Source organism: Culex pipiens, chromosome 3 (assembly GCF_016801865.2).
Source record: "Culex pipiens pallens isolate TS chromosome 3, TS_CPP_V2, whole genome shotgun sequence".
Classification (NCBI taxonomy): Eukaryota; Metazoa; Arthropoda; class Insecta; order Diptera; family Culicidae; genus Culex; species Culex pipiens.
Genome location: NC_068939.1, coordinates 91,803,400 through 91,822,085, shown reverse-complemented (window position 1 = coordinate 91,822,085; position 18,686 = coordinate 91,803,400). Strand labels below are relative to the sequence as shown.

General features: G+C 36.5%; 2 protein-coding genes across 3 annotated transcripts in view; both read left to right on the top strand.

The window, feature by feature from the left end:
• Window positions 1–18,686, top strand: part of LOC120420029 (uncharacterized) — a 93,332-nt gene that overhangs the window by 15,858 nt on the left and 58,788 nt on the right. The gene's annotated exons all lie outside the window — the stretch shown is intronic.
• LOC120430930 (uncharacterized) overlaps window positions 11,360–18,686 on the top strand; it is a 202,216-nt gene continuing 194,889 nt past the window's right edge. The window contains exon 1 of the mRNA XM_052709457.1: window positions 11,360–11,363. The gene's annotated coding sequence lies outside the window, so the exon portion shown is untranslated. The remainder of the gene's footprint in view (window positions 11,364–18,686) is intronic.

The window sequence follows — 18,686 nt, the reverse complement described above, 5'->3', positions numbered from 1 at the left end:
TAGGGGAAATTCTCGTATGTTTGGCAGGTTAAGCACTCGCTCCTTACTCCATTCAATTTGCTGATTTTCACTATTTAAACAACTAATTTTGCAAAATTTTGGATAGAAATTTGCTTGCTCACTTCTTTTTGAGCTATTTATCACTCGATTTGAGTTGAAATCACTTGTTATTAGCTTTAATTGAATGTCAAAGTTCTGACCTGCCAACATTAGAGGCAAGCTGGAATTAGATGCTGTTCCCCTATGCCGTTCAAATTGGTTGCGTTCGTTTTAATTGAATCTCACATCGCGGGTTGGGATGAGAAGAACGAGTGTTTACGGCGGCGCATGGTTCCTTTTTTTCCGGTTCCGGTCGGTTCTAGTGGCAGTTTCGCCTTCGTGAACCTTTATGAACCAGCAAACTAACAAAAAAAAAAACGGAATTATTTTAGCCATTTAAGCACGACTGACAGTATGAAAACAATTCGAACTGTCAGATGCTTGCTTAGTGTGTCAAAGAAAAGTGTGGCCAAAAACGTTGGAATTTTGAGAAAAAACTTTTGTTATTAGTTCTTTTCAATTGATTTAAATAATTTATGCCTGTTTAAAGACTTTATACTAAATTACAGCAAACAGTAAAAACAAATATAACTTTATAGAATATTTAGGAAGAATAAACTCAAATTAAAATAATTAATGCCAAGTGCCTGAACGAAATTTCTGGCAACACCTTCGATTCGAATCTTGATGATTACAAATACTAATGTCACTGATGCTTGTGTTGCTTCGTGTAAAATAAAAACAAAAAAAATTCTCGCGAAAAGCTCGATTCGCAAGTTTTGGGCGACGATTTCGCGGATTTCGCGGGTGTTGTGAGTATTGGTGGTTATCAGTCGATTCTCCTGGTTGCAGCACGTGTAGGGATTACCATTTTATTGAGGTAAGGCTAATAAAACGGCATTTTGGAGCTGTTTTTCGGTGGTGAAATTTTTGTATGGAGAAAGCAAAGTGCTGGAAAAGAGCCAAATTTATGGAAAATTTTAATTTGTTTACCTGTGCAATTATATTTTTGAATTGTTGCTAATGTTTTGTACATAGTGTTTATAATTTATTGTATGTTGCGTGTTTTTTATGTGAAGTTTCGAATAAGTTGTAAATTTCCACTGTATCAGGTGGAACAAAAAACCGTCATTTTTAGGGTGGAACGGGACAGTTTTTTCGCAATATTTGATGATGGCACGGTTCACCTTAAAGAACCTATTTTTTTTTTTAATTTTTCTTTATTTGTAAAATCGCTATAACTCGTAAAGAATACATACAAACCCCTTATGTTTTTATATCAAAATTTATATTTTTGTCATCTCTACAACTTTGTAGGACATTGTTTCATTCTAAAAAATAATCCTGCAAAGTTAAAAAAAACGAAATTTTAAAATGAAATATTTTGTTTTAAATGAAAGGACATTAAATTTCCATAAAATAACATGTCCCAAAAAAAATTACAGTTGAGTAACGAAAAAATGGCATAATTTTTTAATCATTTTTTTGTATTTTTTTGATGAAAAATACGTTTTTTCGCAATTTTGAGTACGCTAGGGGAAATATACCTATTTTAATCACTCTAAGCCGTTCGACCAATTCTCATCACTTTTGCCGTTTCCGCTATTAAATCAACATTTTCAGATGTATCAACAAACTTTTTTTGAGCTATTTATTTCATTTGAACAGTCGAAAACACGTTATGAAAGCTGTAATTCATGATCAAAGTGCTGATAGGCTGATAATAGAAATAGGCTGAGAAAGGGTATAGTTCCCCTATTAGGTGTAACAAAATGGGTCATTTTTTTGCGGGCATTTCAGGGCATGATCACCTAGTTGTACTGAGCCCGAATCCCAAGTATAAGCTTGATTGGTTGCGACAGGAGCTGGTGCTTTGACTTTGAATTTTAAATGGGATTTAACCCGTAAAATCTGTGCGTTTTGGTTTTTGCCAGTTTTGAGCCCCTTAACGATTTTGTGCATTTTTCAAAAACCTCATGAGCTCATAGTCCGTGTTCCAGTGAACAACTTTGCCCAATAGTGCGAAAATTAAATAGTGCGTCCACTGTTTAAAATGTTACAGAATTTATAGCACCGCCGCGGAACACATCAACTTTTTCTTCAACTCTTGAAGCCTTTTTTTGGGCTATCTACAATAACTTAGCTTAGAATTGTAAAGTAAATTAAAAAGTAACTTACGGCCGTCATCAACAATCAACTTAGCAAGTTTGCTGGACTGATATACGTTGCTATGCAGTTGTTTGTTTACCACACCTATTAAGACCTATTAAAAAAAAACTCAAGGTTTAGACTACTGACGCTATCTCTACATGTTCAAAAGTGATAATAACAATGTTCTGCCGTTTCCTCGTCGTCAAGTTACCGTGTAGAGTTTGAAATTTTCCAAACCATACGTCAAGTTTCTAATTTGATTACTTTTCCATTGTAGAAGATCAGATTCATTTCTATTGATTCAAATTCCTAAGCTAAGTGCAATTTTCTAAGTGAAGTGATTGTAGATTGGCCAATAGGTGGAAATGGCTATTTCAAAAATTACAAAAAAATTCTCAAAAATCATATTAGAAAAAAAATATTTTTCTGGAACTGCTCAACCACCATTAGCTAAAACATAGCGGAATAAACTTACAGATCAAATGAAAACTTTATTTGCTGATTGAAAGGTCTCGTGAACAAAGAGCTTACAGCTGAAAATGTTCATGTGAGATTTTTCAGGAAGTTTTAACTAATAAATTCGGTGAATATCCATTAACAAGACTCTGACATAGGATTTTCTAATCTAATCTAATCTTATCAAACCCTAGTGCAGCCAATCTTTCGAAGGGATCCTGGAGAGTGCCTCAGGTTAGATTACGTCTAGCACTCTTCTTGTCATTTGTTAACATTTGCAGTACGCCATTGCATCGAAAATGCATTGAAACATCACAAGCGTTAAAGCGGCCAGGCCTACTGCGTAAAGTCGTATCGCAGAGACATGATTCGTTGAAGTGGGTTGAGTTTGAGCACGGAGTGTTCGAACAACAACACAATTCTGAATCGACAGGCGAGGAAGTAGAGTGGGACCTTCTGGAATGGAATTTCCACGAATGCCCTGGACACTATTAGCCGTGGTTATAGCGCCACAACTCGCTCCAAGATTCTGAGATAGGATTTTCCGAGAAAAAAATATCATCATAAGCCACCTTGCGTCTCCAGCAAAACGTTCTATAGGAACGCATTTCTATGGAGAAACATGGTATGTACCATTCTTTAATTCCATTCAAGTTTCTGTAAATTGTTGCGGGCTACAAAATGACAAACTTTTTTTTGATAAAGTGCTACTAGTAGCTGAGAAACAGCATCTTTAAGTATAAACTTGAAAAAGATTTTTTTTCAAGTGAAAATTTCTCAGAAACAATAATTTCGATTCCAAATGCTTAACGATTGTAAAAATTGTAAACTATTAATTACATTTTTTTTTAAATTATGCCCATTTTTTTTTCTTATGTGTTTTATGCTGAATTTCAACATCATTTTATACTTTTTCACTTTTAGCTGTATCATAACTGCAATTCTTGAGCAATGTATAATACCTAAAAAAGAATTCAAGGCAGCTTTTACAAACCTTCAAGTGGCATGTTATGTAAAAATGCTGGCAAACCGTTTAATTTTTTTGACATTTCTAAAGTTTTTTTTTTTTTTTGAAAAAAAAAAGGTCCTTTAAGCTATTGTTTTGCATATATTTCTAGGACCTATTAAACAAAAACTCTAGATTTAGACTACTGACGTTATCTCTACATGTTCAGAAGTGATAATGACAATGTTCTGCCGTTTCAAATGATCAAACGTTATCGAAGATGCAACAAAGTAATTACCAGCGCCAGTGAGGTGTGTGATTGATTGAAAAGTTCATTCGCAAGATGAGTAGTGTCATCCCCACAGGATAAATAAATTTGACTCTGTGGGAGACCGTTATCATCCTCTTCTCACACACAATACAACACATAATGATCCCTAGGCACACACATTCACGTATTTTCTCGGGAATGTCATACCCACTAATGGCTTTTGGACCATTAGTATGTGTCCAATTAGTGGCTCGTTTCTATTGCATCTTCCCCACCAACCAACATCAATATCTGCGAGGCACGAGTAGTGCGTATAACTAGACTCTAGAATAAATTAATTCGGTTCAATGCAGGACCAAGCTATGAGACCATTAGTTGAAGCCGACGCCTGTATCAGGAACAAGTTTAGGAAAAATTTAACTTTGGCAAGGTTTTGATTTTTATTTCTACAACCAAAGTCATTTCGATATCTAGTTCATGAAATGTCGCAATCATAATAAAACACATAATGCTTTGCATGGTCAGATAAGTGAACCTTTTCCAAGATGAACCTAATAGCACATCATTTTCTCGAGATAATAGGCAGGACACCATTCAGAATAAGCTTCATTGCGAGCAATTGCCTTGTTATCTTTACGACTTTTACGGGGGGACGTGAAAGGACACTTCCGGCGGCAGCAGGTGGTGACATATGGGAAGAGCTCTGTCAAAACACGTGTCAAATCTGGCACGCGCCATAAAGCGGAAGGGTTTCGGGACTTCCGCCAATCTGCAGTGACGGCAAATTGATTTTAATAGGATCGTGTCACGCGTAGCAAGCGCTCTGGCAACACTGGTTTATGGTTGTGTTGTGCCAGCTTTGCCAACCTTCCTTTGAAGTAGTGAACCGTGCTTTGAGAGGGTGCCATATTTCAACGACTTTAACTGACGAGGACGCCGATTCTGGCTCGCGAAAATGGCTGGCTGTTAAAGTGTAGACCTCATCTAGTTTGACACCTGTCAGTTTGGAAACATTTTCAACACACACTTTTGGTTTGACAAAATCAAAGTTAACACAAATGAGAGCAAACAGACAAAACATGCTTGTCAAACTAAAGGAGTGTTACTGTAACCCCGTGGCATTTTATGACAGCGTCCAAGTGTCATGTTTTTCGCGTAGGTTCCAAGCTCAACGTCAAAATGATGGTCGGATATTTCTGCGTTGGGCATGCTGGCACCCTTGCCCTTAGCAGAGGGGATAAAAAGGAGATATTTTTTACGAGCACGATAAATAATTTATGTTGCGAAAATAACTTGCCAAGTGACGTCGCCTTCTAAGCACGTGCCACACTTTAAGTCCGGATTGTGGAATGGCTGTTGAGTGCTGAATGGTCGCTATCGGTTTCCAGATCTTCCCGGCTGATGGACAGCCCCGGTAGGAAAATTCCAATGAAAGGCAGCGAACCGTTCTATGTCGTATATTTATATCATTTATTGGGAAAATGGACGTTCTTTATAGTAATGTTCGATGTGCATCATATCATAAACAAGATTTTGGAATTATTTGTTTTTTTTTTGTGTTAAGCATTTTGATAAATAAACAAAGTTGTTTTTGTAATATATTCTTTTACAATAGAAAGTATAGTAAATAACCACAAAGAAAAAAAAAACAGTAGGGGAAATAAACCCATTGAATGATGCTGGATAATCTGGAGTGTTCCTTGGAATTCACTAAAACCAAGTACACCAACGAGTAGAGCAACTTTTTGTGAACACTTCTGTTTATTTTCACTTTTATTAAATGTTATGCTATTCCTTTTACAAGCATTTTAAAAAAATATTTCAAAAACGCATTCTAATCAGTCGTGTGCATTGGGCCACGCCCATTTTTGTATTTTCAGCTTAGTTCTTATTTTCTTCCAACGCTCGTTTGGGTCTGCTTCGTGCTGCCAAAATTGATGAAATTTTGAGCGAACACTCACGAAAAGTAGCATTTATAGAGAAAGTTTCCTGGCAACACCACAAGCGCTGCTGGTGGTGTTGGTGGCCACCCTTTGTTCTTTATTTGCCTTCGCTTCTCGCTCGGTTTTTCTTCAGCCTTCGATTAGAATGGATGGTCAAAATTGAAACGTCAAAGCGTTTGTTTTTTTGATGGCGCTTGCTAATTATTTACATGTTTCGGGATTATTTTTCAAGTGAGTGACTAAGTAACGGTCAAAAGAACATGTTGCCGGTAGTTGGAAGCAATTTTATATCTTAAGCGCTTTGAAATCGTTAGCGCAAGTGAAAAGATATTTATGGCGACTTTCGTTAAGCAGTTAACCTCTGATCTTGCGTGTTGATGTGTGTGCCACCAAAATGATGAGAAATGGTCTCGCAAAATAGAAATTATGATCAAAAGTGCATTAAATTTGATCTTTTTGGCCAGTAAGTGGCATACATTTGCGTGCTTACTCGAGGCGGTGCTGTTGCTGGTAAGTTTACAGCCTAAATAGTATTTTTGGAGCTTTAATCGAGCATCAAACTCTCCATATGACGAAGATAGGTGTTTGATTAGAAAGGGTATATTTCCCCTATTCCAGTAATCACATGTCAGATGTATCCCTTTCAGATATCTTAATCATCTCAATATCTTAAGACACGGTTGCCAGATTATCAAATTTTGTAGCTCAATGAAAGATGAAGCCACCCAGTCAAATCAATCCGAATGCTGAAACGGAATCTACCGGTTCCGTGTTCGAACCGGTTGTTGCGTTTGAAACGGAATTTGTATACGATTCTAATTAGATTTCCTCTCTAGGTTAAAGTCACGTTAATAAAATAAACAACAACTAATTAGATTCCGTTTCAGAATTCGGATTGATTTGACTGGGCACTGTCATACAAAGCACCACCCTGTTGCCAGCTATTCCCGGTAACGCGGCGAAGTAAACCCAAGTGCCAAAAGTCACTAGAACACATTAACCTCCCACCAGGCCAGCCGACTGACTTTATAGCAGCAGTGACGGTGCACTGTGGCGGAAGCAATAAACATCAGCTGAAGTGTTGCCAAAACTAGACGTGCTAAGTGAGAAAACTTGCCAAACACCGCATCGATCCGAACTTTCCAGCAGCGGTTTTTCGACTTAGTTTCGGTAATCTCTTTAGAGTTTCAATGAAAAATGTTATACAAAGTAAAAATTTTTTTCTTCAAAGTCCTAGTTTTTGCGGTTCACCCTAGGAAATGACAAATGTAAAACAGAAAAAAGGTGTCTCGTTACAGTTTCCGTTCAACGTACCAGGAAGATCATCAGCAGGTCGACCGCATTTCGTGAAACTTTATCGAAGCATATAATCCGAATCCCGAGCTCAAGGGGCTGTGAAGTGATTAACACGCTGTTGAATGTTCCTGGAGATTCCGGGTGGATTACTTTCTGGTTGGTTGTATTTCGTAAGAACCCCTGTTGCTTCACCTCGAGATTGGCCTATTGTCGAGAGATATTTGTGATTCTTGGAACGGGCTATCAGGAAAAGCATAATATAAAAAGAAATCTCGATTGAGCTCAATTCTTGCTGATCCGCTTGATACTTGAGAAATCCCAATTTCGGCGAAAGTATTCCTGTAACTGATACTCATATCAAATTCTGACTTCCTCGAAGAAGCTGCTTGGTTTTGCGTGGATTGTCAATCAACGTTTAAATGCATTCAATGGAAAGAGAGAAGGGGTTGACGTAACAGTGAAGCGTTATTGGATCATAGACGATTTATTATTTTGACGTGACGGGAAAATAGAGCCAACAGGTAGAATATCCCTGTTCTTGTTTTTTTCACTTTCATCAATTTTACTTCGAATCAAACAAGTTTGCAGTATTTTTTTATTTGTACATACCAAACTATGTCAAAAAGTATTTTGTTGCAATTTAAAATCCAATGGTGTTGCTCAAAGTGACCTCCCAAATAAATAAAAATAAAAATTTGTAAATAAAAATTGACAAAACGAATGACAAACGGTATTTCAGAAAAAAAAGGTTAACAGAACAAGGATTAAACCATGAACTTTTCGGTTTTTGATCCGACACGCTACCACTGCGCGATAAACCACTTGATGACATAAGAAGGACAGAGCTCAAACACATTCTTCTTTCTTTCTCCACTAAGTGAAATTAAAGTCGCGTTCAATCTGATTAAAACTCGCGCATATTACCCAAGTCCATTCCGCTGCTTCAACTGTCTGGCCTTCGGCCATGCAACTGTGAACTGTAAAAAAAGCAAAGTTTGCGCAAAGTGTAGCGAAGAACATCACGAAGGCCCATGTACCGGAGAACTGAAGTGTGCGGCGTGCAATAACCCTCACCACACCTTTGATAAAAAATGCCCAATAAAAATTCAGGAGAACAAAGTGGTTAAGGTTAAAATCGATAATGGTATTTCATTTAAGGAAGCCAAAGCAATAGTTGAAAAAGAAAACGCGACAAATTATGCAAAGGTACTGAAAAAAAATCTCCAACAACCAAGTCAGGACACGGACAAAGAAATCAAAGAGCTGAAGGAAAATATTAAAATCCTCAAAGCATTGAATGAAGAGCTGCAACAAAAGTTAAATCAGCTTAAGGAAGAAACAGACAAACTTAAGGAAGACGCGAAGATAAAGGAATTGGAATACCAAAAATTAAATCTAGAAAACAGTCAGTTGACCCAAAAAAACTTGAGCCTTCAATTAGAAATGGAAGAAATGAATATCGAAATGGTTAATTCTAATAACCAAATCATACTATCACCACCAAGAAAACAAAAAAAAGATAAAAAAACCAAAAGGTTGGTTTTATCAGACCAAGAGGATGACGAATCAATTTAAAATAACATAACAATATGACAACACAACATACAAATAATATCACAGCAGATAAAATCATATCATGGAATATACAAGGAATAAATACAAGTCGACAGGATCTGGCAATACTAATCAAAGAGGAAGAACCAGCAATAATATGCCTCCAAGAAACGATGTGTAAAACGGAAGAACAAAGTAAAATTAGTGGTTACAATACGATCCACAAAAAAAGAAATTATGGAACCAGAGCAGCAGGAGGTGTGATTGTAGGTATAAATAAAAACTTACATTTTCAGCAAATAGATATCACAACATCGGATGATATAGAAGCTATAGCAATTCATGTCAAATCTCCAATTAATATAAACATCATTAACACTTATATACCACCGGACAAAAAAATCGAAAAAGCACACATACAAGATCTACTAGTACAAGTACCTGAACCCTATATTTTAATGGGCGACTTCAATGCCCATAACCAAATATGGGGATCCGACAAAACGAGCCAAAGAGGCAAAATTATCGAAGAAATAATGGAAGAAAACAATCTAACCATAATAAATGACGAGGAAATAACCTATATTAGTAACTCATCAGGATGCAAATCTATACTAGACCTAGTACTGTGCTCCCAAAACTTAACTGGAGATCTCGTGATCAATGTTAAAGAAGATAATCACGGAAGCGACCACTTCCCAGTGATAGCATCGATTAACATTAATCAATTCCAAGAACCTGCAAAAGTAAGCAGATGGATAATGGAGGAAGCAAATTGGGAAACCTACCAAAACACAATAAATTTTGATGAAACCGATGACCCGCAAGAACAAATCAGAGAAATAACAAATAAAATAATAAAAGCAGCTGAAAGCAGTATACCGAAGACAAAAAACACGAAAAATAACAACAACAGAAAAAAAGTACCGTGGTGGAATGAAGAGGTAGCCAAAGCCATCAAAATGAGAAGAAAAGCTCTGAGAGCGCTCAAAAAAGCAAAAAACGATGAATTTGGATCCTCACTTCGAATGGATTTTCAAAACAAAAAAAACGAAGCCAGGAAAATAATGGGTGAGGCCCAACAAAAATCCTGGAAAAAGTTTGTGGAAAGCTTCAATGTAAACACATCAATAAAAGATATGTGGTCCAATTATAGAAAAATACAAGGAAAAAGTAATAATTCACACATTAAACAAATAAAGTATGAAGGAGATATCAAGAAACAAAACACGGAAATAGCCAATGCACTTGCAAACACATTTGAAAAAATCTCGAGTGATCGAAACTACAGCATACCCTTCCAAAACTACAAAAAAACCAAAGAAACGAAACCAATAAATATCCCACACGATGACTCAGCATATAATCAGAATTACTCAATAGTAGAACTTGAAGATGCACTGGAAAGCACAAAAGGATCATCACCAGGCCCAGATGAAATACACTACGATATGATCAAGTATTTACCACAAGACTGTAAACAACTACTACTCAAAGCATACAATAAACTGTGGAACCTGTCAGAGTATCCTGAACTATGGAGGGAAGCCACCGTAGTACCAATCTATAAAGGAAAAGGGGACCAAAATAACGCCTGCAATTACAGACCCATCTATCTTAACAGCTGCCTGGGCAAAATATTTGAAAGAATGGTAAATAACAGACTAATCCACATCCTTGAGAACAGAAATTTGCTATACCAACACCAATATGCTTTCCGCAAAGGAAAATCAACAACAAACTACATGGCACAACTCGAAAATCATGTCAGATGCGGAATGAGCAAAAAATTATGTACCCAAGCAGTGTTCCTTGACATCAAAAAAGCATATGATACCACGTGGAGAAACTTAGTTCTTGACAAACTAATTAAATGGAAAATTGGAGGTAAAATAACAAAATACATTCAGGAAATTCTCAAAAAAAAAACTTTCAGAGTAAGAGCAAATGGAGAAAAGTCTGAAACAAAAACAATGGAAACAGGACTATGCCAGGGATCAGTACTCAGTGTGACACTATTCTTAATAGCAATAAACACAATCGTGGAAGCAATGGACGACTCAGTACAAACACTTATTTACGCAGATGATGTAACGATCGTTGCCACAGGAGCAAACAGCAGAGAAACAGCCAAAATAATCCAAAAAGCACTGCAAAAAATAGAAAAATGGGAACAGGAAACAGGCTTTCAAATATCAGCAGAAAAAAGCGCCTCAATTATATTCAAAAGCCCCCGAGCTAAAAAAACAGACACAAATCACAAGATAAAATTAAACAACCAAGAAATACCACAGGTAAAGCACCACAAATGCCTAGGTGTCATACTAGATCAAACACTAAGCTACAATAAACATATCGAAACAACAGTAGCTGCCTGCAAACAAAGATTAAACTACCTCAAATGTGTAGCGAATCAAGTATGGGGAGGAGACAGAGCAACCCTCCTCAAAATTTTCCAAGCAACAGTTATGGAAAAAATTCTTTACGCTGCCCCATTACTATCAGCGGCCAGCGAAAAACATATTGAGAAACTTCAAAAAGTTCAAAACATAGGGATGAGAATCATATCGGGTGCCTTCCACACAAGCCCAATACAAAGCATGCTCGCAGAACTCGGGTTAATAAATATTAAAAAAATGCTGAATCAAAGGACAGTAATATTTCACAAAAAAACAGAAAACCCAAATGAAAACAACATGGAAAGTGAACATAGTCCAGAAAGCACCGAAACCGATAGCTCCGGGGAACTATGGAATGAGCAACAAGCCCAGAAACCAAACACAATAAAACACAGAGTTGAAAATATTATGGAAAAACTAAAACTACAGCTGCCTCTGTCTACAATTTTTCAAACACCAAAATGCCCTCCGTGGGAGAAAAAAAAAATTAGATCGGACAATACACTAATTAACAAAAATAAACAAGGTGTAACCAATGAAGAACTACTAGCAACCTTCTACGAGAGAAAGAATAAGAAATACAAATTCAGTGATATAATCTACACGGACGGCTCAAAGATGAATAACAGAACCGGCTATAGTGTTTGTCATAACCAGTCAGTCATAAAAAAAAGAATGAATGGAGCTTGCTCAATTTTTCACGCAGAGTACTTAGCAGTAATCACTGCCTTGACAATTATCAAAAACCAAAATTCAATCAAAGAATACGTTATCTGCTCTGACTCACTGAGCGTAATCTTAAACATCCAAAAAAATCGAATAAACAACAAACTCAAAGATAAAGTCCAACTACTAAACAAAGAAATAGAAGCCAAAGGGAGCTCAGTCATTTTTATGTGGATCCCAAGCCACATTGGAATCCCTGGCAATGAAAAAGCAGACCGAGAAGCAAAAAACGCACTTCAGCTAAATATTAGTGAACCTGAATTACTTTTCGAAGAAATTAAAAAAATAGTGAAAAACGCTATATGGAACCAAGCACAAAACGAATGGCACAATACAACAAACAACAAACTCAGAGAAATTAAAAATACCATAAAACCCTACTCCAAAATCATATATCAAAATAGAAAAAACGAAGTAACCCTAACCAGATTAAGAATTGGACACACTAAATTAACACACAAATACCTGCTAGAAAAAGAAGAAGCCCCCAAATGCCCCAGGTGCTACCAACCAGTCACAATTAAACACATAATTGCTGACTGCATCGGTTACGAACCAGAGCGAAAAAAAAATAATATACCACCAAATGTCCGAGAAGCATTGGCCGATGATGATGAAGCAGCAAAAAATATTCTGCAATTTTTCAACGAAGCCAACCTAAGTACACTCATTTAACGAACTCCCAGCCAGTCTGGTGAGAGATGGCCGCAGCCGTCAACAAATCAAGGATCAACATTGATGAATAACACGACGTGTGGACCCGATAGCAGCAGGAAGAAAAAGAAAATTAAAAAGTGCTAATATTAAGCGATGAAGTGAAGACCTTTTCAAGAGATGAATGCACACAAGTGTAAAATCTCTCTAATTCAATTAAAAAAAAAAAAAAAAACATTCTTCTTTCTGGCAAGTTGCTTGTATTGGACTACAGATCGCTGACATGTTTACACATGGGCAAAATTGATATACTGGCTTGCTGCAAAATCTGTTATAAAAGGTAACATTTTTGGTAGCAAATCCACTATGACAGATTTTGATATAATTGTTTCCTTTGGGTGTACAGGGTTCCGCCTCATAGATCCACCTTCAAGTTAGCATATTGACTCAGAAGGCAACTCCAATAAAAAATTATCATTACGAGCGCGGAATATTATTTTGTCGTATTATAAATTTAATCTTAATCGGTGTTTATAAAGCTTTCATAGCTGATGCTTTTTTAAAGGGGAAACCCGTTGATTCCTCTCCCCGGGAAGGGTGTTCTCCGGAGGCCTGACCATATCAGAAGGTACCATACAATATTCCCAGCCCTGTAGGAGCATGAGACCGTTGAATCGACAGCATATCATGCAAGCATCACGTGAATGATATGCTTCATTTGTTTTTGTTAGTAGGATAAGGTATTAAATTATCGATGCCTCTCTAATAATATATACCCGTCTTCGAGCCTTCCGAGTTACGCTGCTATGAGAAGGTCTTGCTGTTCAATATAAAAACACTCGTGAATTCAGATAAATAATATAAATTAATATTGAAAAAAAAAATAAAAAAAAAACGTTTTGTTATGGGCTACTGCCCAAATTATTTTCGAAGATTTTTATTTTGAGCAACTTTTGTTTTTCGAAGAACTTCACTTCTCTTATTTTATGTTTTTCTTGTTTATAATTAGTAATTTAATTTGCATTTACCTTGTTTAGTTTATGTTTGTTTTTGGTAGTATTTGGCCTATTCTACCACCTTCTATCATTACATTTAGCCTGTCTAATTTTTTCGTGTTTTTACAGTCACTTTTTCAATTTTTTGCTTGTTTTTCACATTTTCTGCCATAGGATGGGACGCGCATGCTCCTGGGCACCGGCCATTTCCGCTTGACCGCGTTCGGGGAAATAGCATTTTATAAGAAAAAAATTTATGACAATTTTTATCACATCAAACTACATATAATATTTCTTGAAAGGTTCGTATTGGCCTTGAATGATCAAAATTCTTTTTGGCTTCATTTAGAACAGTCATAGAATTTTAGGGGGGAAGGGGTGTTGAAAGGTTTAGTACTATTCATTCAAATACAATGAATAATGTTACAGACTTTTTTCTTACCGTCAGTGGGGGTGACTATGGGTCAAAAAACGATACACCTCTCGTAATTACTTAATAACAAAAACAATTTAAATAACATCGAAAATCTTTCAACGTAGATTTTTTCTTAGATAGTTGACTAACATTTTCCCAAAATATGGTGGATTTTGATGAACACTACCTTAAATGCCAATAGTTTGAAAATTGACCCAATCTCACCCCTTAGAGGGGGTGACATTGGGTCAAATGAAACTAAAATGATGGTCAAATACAACGATATGGTAAAAACCAGCATCCAACAGCGTTTCTTGTTCGAGGGAATCATATTGACACGCTACAATGTTTGAAGTGGAGATTTTCAAACATTTGGGTAGTTTTCGAGCAATCCCAACAAAAAATTTAGAAAAAGGATTTTTCAAGAGGTCATTTTTGGCCAAAAACGTACCTCAACTTTAGACAGCTGTCAAAATAACAGGATTTGCTCTAGGAACGAGATTTTTTCAGCGAAGTCATCTTAAGATGTCCCCTACACAACCCTTTTAACAGAATTCAGTTTCATTGAGAAGAATCTGAGAAATGGTAAAATCCGTAAAAAATCACTTTGACCCAATCTCACCCCCCAGACCCAATGTCACCCCCACTGACGGTATATATTCTCAAAGCAAATACTTTTTTCTTATAGACATGATAACAAAAATGCAATAGAAGTTTTGTTATTTTTTATGATTCAAAAAACATACCGTGCGATTTTCGTAGTACAGAACCCCGTTCCACTGACATTGCTGGTTTGGTATTTGGCGAAAAGTATAATCAACAAAAACTTTAAATAAAATTTGTACCAGCCTTATGTACCTATTTTTTCGATTTTTGGGTTCTTGAACAAAATTCGTAAAAAGACAAATTTCCTTGCAAATTTCTCAAAAAAAACATCTAATTATGCGGTTGAGTACAAATGTTAATTGAACAAAAAAAAATCTAGTACTGTCCAGACTCGATTATCCGAAGGCCTCGGAAAAATTTCACTTCGAACAATCGAATCACGAAAAAAATTATTATTTAATATGCAATCAACTATTCAAATTTGACTAAAATGGGGTTGCAGAACTCAAATTAGATGTTTAAAACAAAGAAAAGGAAAAACAAAACGAAAAAAAAAATTTGTTCGTGATTCGATTATGTTAAGTCCCATACAAACCTTCGGATAATCGAACTTCGGATAATCGAAACTTCGGATAATCGAGGCTTCGGATAATCGAGTCTGGACTGTAATTGGGTCCTAAAATTAAGCTTAAATTTGTGATATTATTGTTCACAACGATAAAGCTTATTTTTCTAAGTACAATGACCCTTTGAACGACAGCTCGTTCCAAGGGGCCCATAGTTGATCCATTGAAAAAATGTTGTCTTGTTAATAACTTTTTTGCATAAAAATAAAAAAAACGTTATCAGAAATGGTTTTTAATCGTGTTTCTTCCCGTTATTCATAAAAATTAACAAAGGGCTTTACTACCCAATTTACAACATTAAATCAACAGTATACCCGAAAAAGCTGTTTGTTCGGTAAAATTGAAATAGAAAATAACTGTTAGTCATGGAAAAGGCTTTAGCAAAAATGATGATTAGGGGATAAGCAAATTCGGGAATATTTAAATTTAAATAAACGGCAATTGGCGTAAGTGTCACTTCGGGGAAATGGCCGATTAGGGGAAGTAGTATTCGGGGATGTGGCCAATTAGGGGAAATGATTTTCGGGGAAATGGCATTCGGGGAAATGTCATTCGAGGAAATGAGCTAGACCCTGGCAAAGTCATATAAAACAAGTTAAACTTCCAACCATAAAAAAAATATTTTAGGGGTATTCGGGGAAATGGCATTCGGGGATGTGGCTGATTAGGGGAAGTAGTATTCGGGGATGTGGCCAATTAGGGGAAATGATTTTCGGGGAAATGGCACTCGGGGAAATGTCATTCGAGGAAATGAGCTAGACCCTGGCAAAGTCATATAAAACAAGTTAAACTTCCAACCATAAAAAAAATATTTTAGGGTCTCAAATCCCGAAAATCTCTTGACGTAATATTTTAACAACCCCTTATGGACGAAACAAATTTCAAGTGCGTTTTTCTCATCTTGCTGTTTTTACATATGGGAAGGACTGGATTCAAGCTGCAGTGAAGAACTCTAAAATGATTTAGAATTTTGAAAAAATGGGGTGTTTTGTCTGCCCTTGTAATTTTTTAATCAACAGAAAAAAGTTTCCTCAGCATACCAAATATTATAAAGTTTAAAAAATAACCGAGAATTCAATATGAATACCAATAATACACGCACGCATTTCCTGTTGATTGCATTGATGATTTTCTGGGTCAATTCGTTTTCGATTTTAACTGCCACCCACAAAGCTGTTGCATGTTCGCTCGAAAATCCAACATTTTTAATAATCGTTCCGATAACGTTCCTCGATTGCCATGCACGCATCGTAATGAAAATTATGCTACAAATGATAACGATGTCAATTCGTTGGGCAACTGAAATTTCGAGAAAGGAACTGAAAAACAACGCGGAGTTTATTTAAACATAAATAATTAAGTATAAGGTTACATAAATATGAAATCACGATTAATTTAAATAATTTATGCAGAAATGATTGATTTCAATGTAATACTTCAAGTTCAAGATATAATGACAATTTGTATTTTCAATTGAACAATGTGACACTCCAACAAGAAAGTATCTCCCAAAACGTATATTTTGGAACACGATAAAATTAATGCTGCAAACTGCTGTTTCCAACCAAAAGCTCGTAAATTTTCCGCAAAGTTTGCTGATCGAAAAACAAGTTTCTCCGAGTGATCCTCGCAAAGATTAAACAATTACCCAATTTTATTTTTATGATTTCTTCGCAAAATTCTCTCCCGATAAGCTCAAACGACGACGATGACGGCGGGCGGATGCAAAAATCTGTGCTGCGATGACGAGGCCTGGCAAGTCAAATTAGGCCAAAATCAGGCTTCTGAATCCACTTGAGCGCGGCTCTTGGCAGGCAATAAAAGGCACACGTGCCGGCAGCCACCCATCGTCACCACCACCCAGCTGGGTGAAGTCGAAAGTGGGCCCATAAAATGAGCAGAAAAGATGCCCATTCTGCTGGAGATTATCATACTGCTGTTGCTGCCACTGTCCTCGATTGCCGGGGCTTGGCTGGCAAAATTTGAGAGGAAACTTGAGTGGGATAGCTTTTTTCTATCTGATCAAGTCTGAGAATTTTTCGCAGGCATTTTGAGCATAGGATTTTCCTCGTTTGGAAGTAGGAAGTAGGAATTTCAACAGATGAAATGAGAATAATGGTTTAACTCAAAAATTTTAATTTCAATTGCATTCAAATTCTATTTACTTTTGAACAACGTGTGTGGAGGTTACAAAGCAAAAAGCTCTGTTTTTAGCCGTGGATACAGTAGAAATTTAAAAATGCTTCCTTTAAGTCTGAGCCACTACTCCTACACCTGGAATGACCAAACAACCTAACTTAACACTCTGGCCAATACCGACATTCACTTCCCACTACAACTCATTACCATCGCTATAATTGTCCGCTAGTTCTACTTCTTCGCACAGGAAACGATTCGGCAAAGGAAAAGTCGTGTAACGTCTATTTACTAGCCAACTCCTTCAAATGTTGTGATGAACCAACTGAATGATTGCTGATGCTATTGACGCCCACGCCAAACCGTGCGTCAATAGTAAATGCAAAGGGGTTGAAGGTTGCCGGGCCAGACTATAATTAGAGTAAACTTGTTGAACATTGAGGCGTAAATCGAATAAGGTCAAATTCCTGGAAGTTTTGTGCTGTACACTTAGGAACTTAAGATGCTTTGAGAAGAGGAATTTGAAAGGGATAAAAAAATGAGAATCTTTCCATAACTTCATGAAATAATTGTGAGAACTAGTAATACATTTATTTTCAAACAGCTTAAAACAAATCGACTTCCTGCATAAGCTTTTTATACCCAAAGCCATGGAAAATTGAAATTGCTCATTCCATTTTCACTATCATTCATTAGCAAACACCAACGCAAAGACCTCCATCCTAATCAGCTCGAATCTGAATCGAACCGAGGGAGTGAAATTGTGAAAAGTTAATAAATAAAAACAACATTTTCATCCCCCCTCTGTCTCTCTCGCTTGAGCTCTGTCATAAAGATTGAATTACACAGCGCCTAAGCCCTAATCGCAAATCGAGCTTGGACGGTGACAACCCTAGGTTCTGATGAAGTCGCAAATTGTTATCCCAGAAAGGGGATAACATCTTTGTTTTCAGAGTAAGCGAAAATCCTTCCCCAAATTGCTCGAATCCCATTTGGCCAAGTCAAATTAGTTGCTACCCATTCAAGAAGGGGGATGAATTAAAGGAAAACACAATTAAAAATGAGCAGCCGGAACGTAAATTCTTCCGCGGAAGGTCGTCCGGGATGAAAATCTGATCATGTTTGAAAGGATTTTGAGGAACTAAAATAATGGGGTTTTGGTTGTTTATTCGTATTGATTTTTTTTTCTATATACATTAACCTGGCAGGATGTAGCTACATTTTACTTTCTATGAGAATTTTCCTGACTTTTTATTTCATCTGGATCATCTGGAAGTTGTCATCTTTTTGTTACTGAAAAACATTCTTCAACAAAACAAAACAAGTTAACTTGAAAAATATAAGCACACATACTTTTCAAACCTTGGCGCAGGCAAAATAAAAAGTGTGTTTTCAAAATCAATCGAAAGCGTATAAAAGAAACCACGTTTCTGATGGATTTTCCTGTATTCATCATTTGAAGACGTAGAAAAA